Genomic DNA, 7,763 nt, shown 5'->3' on the forward strand with positions numbered 1-7,763 from the left:
TCATGCCTATCCATTGGTATCACAGTAACTTGTGTCTGTCCACTGGTGTCAAACAGTAATTTGTGTCTGTCCACTGGTACCGTACAGTAACTTGTGACTGTCCACTGCTGTCACAGAGTACCTTGTGCCTGTCCTTTGGTATGACAGTAAGTTTTGCCTGTCCATCAGTATCACACAGTAACTTGTGTCTGCCCACTGGTATCACAGTAACTTGTGTCTGTCCACTGGTATTCCACAGAACTTATCAATGTCCGTTGGAATCACAGTAACTTTTGCCTGTCCATCAGTATCACACATTATCTTGTGTCTGTCCACTGGTATTGCACAGAACTTATCCCTGTCCATTGGTATCACTGTAACTTGTCCCTGTCCACTGGTATCAGAGTAACTTTTGACTGTCCACTGGTATCACACAGTAACTTGTGCCTGTCATTTGGTATCACTCAGTAACTTGTGACTGTCCACTGGTATCAAATTAACTTGTGTCTGTCCATCGGTAACACACAGTAACTTGTCTCTGTCCACTGGTATCACACAGTAACTTGTGTCTGTCTATCGGTACCACACAGTAACTTGTCTCTGTCCACCGGTATCACACAGTCACTTGTGTCTATCCATCAGTATCACACCGTAATTTGTGTCTGTCCACTGGTATCACACCGAACTTGTCTCTGTCCACTGGTTTCACAAAGAACTTGTCTCTGTCCACTGGTATCTCAAAGTAATTTATGTTTATCCATTGGTATCACAGTAACGTGTGTCTGCCCATTGGTACCACACAGTAACTAATGTCTGTCTATCGGTACCACACAGTAACTTGTCTCTCTCCACTGGTAACACCCAGTAACATGTGCCTGTCCATTGGTACCGCACAGTAACATGTGACTGTCCACAGGTATCACAGTAACTTGTGTCTGTCCGTTAGTATCACACAGTTACCTGTGTCTGTCCACTGCTATCACAGTAACTTGTGTCTGTCCACTGCTATCAGAGGAACCTGTGTCTGTCCACTGGCATCACACAGAACGTGTCTCCGTCCACTGGTACCTCTCAGTAATTTATGTGTATCCATTGGTATCTCAGTACCTTGTATCTGTCCACTGGTGTCACACAGTTACTTGTGCCTCTCCGTTGGTATCACAGTTACTTATGCCTGTCCATCAGTATCAAACAGTAACTTGTGTCTGTCCACTGTATTCACAGTAACATGTGTCTGTCCATCAGTATCACACAGTAACTTGTGTCTGTCCACTGGTACCACAGTAACTTGTGTCTGTCAGCTTGTATTGCACAGAAATTATCCCTGTCCATTGGTATCATAGTAACTTGTGACTGTCCATTGGTATCACAGTAACATCTGCCTGTCCATCAGTATCAAACAGTAACTTGTGTCTGTCCACTGGTATCACAGTAACTTGTGACTGTCCATTGGTATCACTCAGTAACGTATGACTGTCCACTGGTATCACACAGTAACTTGTGTCTGTCCATCGGTATCACTCAGTAACTTGTGACTGTCCACTGGTATCACACAGTAAATTGTATCTGTCAACTGGTATCACACAGTAACTTCTGTCTCTCCATCGGTACCACACAGTAACTTGAGTCTGTCCACTGGTATCACAGTAACTTGTGACTGTCCACTGGTATCACAGTAACTTGTGACTGTCCACTGGTATCATTATAACTTGTGTCTGTCCACTGGTGTCACACAGTAACTTGTGCCTCTCCATTGGTATCACAGTTCCTTATGCCTGTCCATCAGTATCAAACAGTGACTTGTGTCTGTCCACTGGTATCACAGTAACTTGTGTCTGTCCACTGGTATCACAGTAACTTGTGTCTGTCCACTGCTATCACACAGAACTTGTGTCTGTCCACTGGTACCTCACAGTCATTCATGCCTATCCATTGGTATCACAGTAACTTGTGTCTGTCCACTGGTGTCAAACAGTAATTTGTGTCTGTCCACTGGTACCGTACAGTAACTTGTGACTGTCCACTGCTGTCACAGAGTACCTTGTGCCTGTCCTTTGGTATGACAGTAAGTTTTGCCTGTCCATCAGTATCACACAGTAACTTGTGTCTGCCCACTGGTATCACAGTAACTTGTGTCTGTCCACTGCTATCACACAGAACTTGTGTCTGTCCACTGGTACCTCACAGTCATTCTTGCCTATCCATTGGTATCACAGTAACTTGTGTCTGTCCACTGGTGTCAAACAGTAATTTGTGTCTGTCCACTGGTACCGTACAGTAACTTGTGACTGTCCACTGCTGTCACAGAGTACCTTGTGCCTGTCCTTTGGTATGACAGTAAGTTTTGCCTGTCCATCAGTATCACACAGTAACTTGTGTCTGCCCACTGGTATCACAGTAACTTGTGTCTGTCCACTGGTATTCCACAGAACTTATCAATGTCCGTTGGAATCACAGTAACTTTTGCCTGTCCATCAGTATCACACATTATCTTGTGTCTGTCCACTGGTATCACAGTAACTTGTGTCTGTCCACTGCTATCACACAGAACTTGTGTCTGTCCACTGGTACCTCACAGTCATTCATGCCTATCCATTGGTATCACAATAACTTGTGTCTGTCCACTGGTGTCAAACAGTAATTTGTGTCTGTCCACTGGTACCGTACAGTAACTTGTGACTGTCCACTGCTGTCACAGAGTACCTTGTGCCTGTCCTTTGGTATGACAGTAAGTTTTGCCTGTCCATCAGTATCACACAGTAACTTGTGTCTGCCCACTGGTATCACAGTAACTTGTGTCTGTCCACTGGTATTCCACAGAACTTATCAATGTCCGTTGGAATCACAGTAACTTTTGCCTGTCCATCAGTATCACACATTATCTTGTGTCTGTCCACTGGTATCACAGTAACTTGTGTCTGTCCACTGGTATTGCACAGAACTTATCCCTGTCCATTGGTATCACTGTAACTTGTCCCTGTCCACTGGTATCAGAGTAACTTTTGACTGTCCACTGGTATCACACAGTAACTTGTGCCTGTCATTTGGTATCACTCAGTAACTTGTGACTGTCCACTGGTATCAAATTAACTTGTGTCTGTCCATCGGTAACACACAGTAACTTGTCTCTGTCCACTGGTATCACACAGTAACTTGTGTCTGTCTATCGGTACCACACAGTAACTTGTCTCTGTCCACCGGTATCACACAGTCACTTGTGTCTATCCATCAGTATCACACAGTAATTTGTGTCTGTCCACTGGTATCACACCGAACTTGTCTCTGTCCACTGGTTTCACAAAGAACTTGTCTCTGTCCACTGGTATCTCAAAGTAATTTATGTTTATCCATTGGTATCACAGTAACGTGTGTCTGCCCATTGGTACCACACAGTAACTAATGTCTGTCTATCGGTACCACACAGTAACTTGTCTCTCTCCACTGGTATCACCCAGTAACATGTGCCTGTCCATTGGTACCGCACAGTAACATGTGACTGTCCACAGGTATCACAGTAACTTGTGTCTGTCCGTTAGTATCACACAGTTACCTGTGTCTGTCCACTGCTATCACAGTAACTTGTGTCTGTCCACTGCTATCAGAGGAACCTGTGTCTGTCCACTGGCATCACACAGAACGTGTCTCTGTCCACTGGTACCTCTCAGTAATTTATGTGTATCCATTGGTATCTCAGTACCTTGTATCTGTCCACTGGTGTCACACAGTTACTTGTGCCTCTCCGTTGGTATCACAGTTACTTATGCCTGTCCATCAGTATCAAACAGTAACTTGTGTCTGTCCACTGGTATCACAGTAACATGTGTCTGTCCATCAGTATCACACAGTAACTTGTGTCTGTCCACTGGTACCACAGTAACTTGTGTCTGTCAGCTTGTATTGCACAGAAATTATCCCTGTCCATTGGTATCATAGTAACTTGTGACTGTCCATTGGTATCACAGTAACTTCTGCCTGTCCATCAGTATCAAACAGTAACTTGTGTCTGTCCACTGGTATCACAGTAACTTGTGACTGTCCATTGGTATCACTCAGTAACGTATGACTGTCCACTGGTATCACACAGTAACTTGTGTCTGTCCATCGGTATCACTCAGTAACTTGTGACTGTCCACTGGTATCACACAGTAAATTGTATCTGTCAACTGGTATCACACAGTAACTTCTGTCTCTCCATCGGTACCACACAGTAACTTGAGTCTGTCCACTGGTATCACAGTAACTTGTGACTGTCCACTGGTATCACAGTAACTTGTGACTGTCCACTGGTATCATTATAACTTGAGTCTGTCCACTGGTGTCACACAGTAACTTGTGCCTCTCCATTGGTATCACAGTTCCTTATGCCTGTCCATCAGTATCAAACAGTGACTTGTGTCTGTCCACTGGTATCACAGTAACTTGTGTCTGTCCACTGGTATCACAGTAACTTGTGTCTGTCCACTGCTATCACACAGAACTTGTGTCTGTCCACTGGTACCTCACAGTCATTCTTGCCTATCCATTGGTATCACAGTAACTTGTGTCTGTCCACTGGTGTCAAACAGTAATTTGTGTCTGTCCACTGGTACCGTACAGTAACTTGTGACTGTCCACTGCTGTCACAGAGTACCTTGTGCCTGTCCTTTGGTATGACAGTAAGTTTTGCCTGTCCATCAGTATCACACAGTAACTTGTGTCTGCCCACTGGTATCACAGTAACTTGTGTCTGTCCACTGGTATTCCACAGAACTTATCAATGTCCGTTGGAATCACAGTAACTTTTGCCTGTCCATCAGTATCACACATTATCTTGTGTCTGTCCACTGGTATCACAGTAACTTGTGTCTGTCCACTGGTATTGCACAGAACTTATCCCTGTCCATTGGTATCACTGTAACTTGTCCCTGTCCACTGGTATCAGAGTAACTTTTGACTGTCCACTGGTATCACACAGTAACTTGTGCCTGTCATTTGGTATCACTCAGTAACTTGTGACTGTCCACTGGTATCAAATTAACTTGTGTCTGTCCATCGGTAACACACAGTAACTTGTCTCTGTCCACTGGTATCACACAGTAACTTGTGTCTGTCTATCGGTACCACACAGTAACTTGTCTCTGTCCACCGGTATCACACAGTCACTTGTGTCTATCCATCAGTATCACACAGTAATTTGTGTCTGTCCACTGGTATCACACCGAACTTGTCTCTGTCCACTGGTTTCACAAAGAACTTGTCTCTGTCCACTGGTATCTCAAAGTAATTTATGTTTATCCATTGGTATCACAGTAACGTGTGTCTGCCCATTGGTACCACACAGTAACTTGTGACTGTCTATTGGTACCACACAGTAACTTGTCTCTCTCTACTGGTATCACCCAGTAACATGTGCCTGTCCATTGGTACCGCACAGTAACATGTGACTGTCCACAGGTATCACAGTAACTTGTGTCTGTCCATCAGTATCAGACAGTATCTTGTGTCTGTCCACTGCTATGACAGTAAGTTGTGTCTGTCCACTGGTATCAGAGTAACTTGTGTCTGTCCACTGGCATCACACAGAACTTGTCTCTGTCCACTGGTACCTCACAGTAATTTATGACTATCCACTGGTGTCACAGTATCTTGTGTCTGTCCACTGGTATCACAGTAACTTGTGTCTGTCCACTGCTATCACAAAGAACTTGTCTCTGTCCACTGGTACCTCACAGTAATTTATGTCTATCCATTGGTTTCTCAGTACCTTGTGTCTGTCCACTGGTGTCACACAGTTACTTGTGCCTCTCCGTTGGTATCACAGTTACTTATGCCTGTCCATCAGTATCAAACAGTAACTTGTGTCTGTCCACTGGTTCACAGTAACATGTGTCTGTCCATCAGTATCACACAGTAACTTGTGTCTGTCCACTGGTACCACAGTAACTTGTGTCTGTCAGCTTGTATTGCACAGAAATTATCCCTGTCCATTGGTATCATAGTAACTTGTGACTGTCCATTGGTATCACAGTAACTTCTGCCTGTCCATCAGTATCAAACTGTAACTTGTGTCTGTCCACTGGTATCACAGTAACTTGTGACTGTCCATTGGTATCACTCAGTAACGTATGTCTGTCCACTGGTATCACACAGTAACTTGTGTCAGTCCATCGGTATCACTCAGTAACTTGTGACTGTCCACTGGTATCACACAGTAAATTGTATCTGTCAACTGGTATCACACAGTAACTTCTGTCTCTCCATCGGTACCACACAGTAACTTGAGTCTGTCCACTGGTATCACAGTAACTTGTGACTGTCCACTGGTATCACAGTAACTTGTGACTGTCCACTGGTATCATTATAACTTGTGTCTGTCCACTGGTGTCACACAGTAACTTGTGCCTCTCCATTGGTATCACAGTTCCTTATGCCTGTCCATCAGTATCAAACAGTGACTTGTGTCTGTCCACTGGTATCACAGTAACTTGTGTCTGTCCACTGGTATCACAGTAACTTGTGTCTGTCCACTGCTATCACACAGAACTTGTGTCTGTCCACTGGTACCTCACAGTCATTCATGCCTATCCATTGGTATCACAGTAACTTGTGTCTGTCCACTGGTGTCAAACAGTAATTTGTGTCTGTCCACTGGTACCGTACAGTAACTTGTGACTGTCCACTGCTGTCACAGAGTACCTTGTGCCTGTCCTTTGGTATGACAGTAAGTTTTGCCTGTCCATCAGTATCACACAGTAACTTGTGTCTGCCCACTGGTATCACAGTAACTTGTGTCTGTCCACTGGTATTCCACAGAACTTATCAATGTCCGTTGGAATCACAGTAACTTTTGCCTGTCCATCAGTATCACACATTATCTTGTGTCTGTCCACTGGTATCACAGTAACTTGTGTCTGTCCACTGGTATTGCACAGAACTTATCCCTGTCCATTGGTATCACTGTAACTTGTCCCTGTCCACTGGTATCAGAGTAACTTTTGACTGTCCACTGGTATCACACAGTAACTTGTGCCTGTCATTTGGTATCACTCAGTAACTTGTGACTGTCCACTGGTATCAAATTAACTTGTGTCTGTCCATCGGTACCACACAGTAACTTGTCTCTGTCCACTGGTATCACACAGTAACTTGTGTCTGTCTATCGGTACCACACAGTAACTTGTCTCTGTCCACCGGTATCACACAGTCACTTGTGTCTATCCATCAGTATCACACAGTAATTTGTGTCTGTCCACTGGTATCACAGTAACTTGTGTCTGTCCACTGCTATCACACAGAACTTGTGTCTGTCCACTGGTACCTCACAGTCATTCATGCCTATCCATTGGTATCACAGTAACTTGTGTCTGTCCACTGGTGTCAAACAGTAATTTGTGTCTGTCCACTGGTACCGTACAGTAACTTGTGACTGTCCACTGCTGTCACAGAGTACCTTGTGCCTGTCCTTTGGTATGACAGTAAGTTTTGCCTGTCCATCAGTATCACACAGTAACTTGTGTCTGCCCACTGGTATCACAGTAACTTGTGTCTGTCCACTGGTATTCCACAGAACTTATCAATGTCCGTTGGAATCACAGTAACTTTTGCCTGTCCATCAGTATCACACATTATCTTGTGTCTGTCCACTGGTATCACAGTAACTTGTGTCTGTCCACTGGTATTGCACAGAACTTATCCCTGTCCATTGGTATCACTGTAACTTGTCCCTGTCCACTGGTATCAGAGTAACTTTTGACTGTCCACTGGTATCACACAGTAACTTGTGCCTGTCATTTGGTATCACTCAG

Source organism: Hypanus sabinus, unplaced genomic scaffold (assembly GCF_030144855.1).
Source record: "Hypanus sabinus isolate sHypSab1 unplaced genomic scaffold, sHypSab1.hap1 H_2, whole genome shotgun sequence".
Lineage (NCBI taxonomy): Eukaryota > Metazoa > Chordata > Chondrichthyes > Myliobatiformes > Dasyatidae > Hypanus > Hypanus sabinus.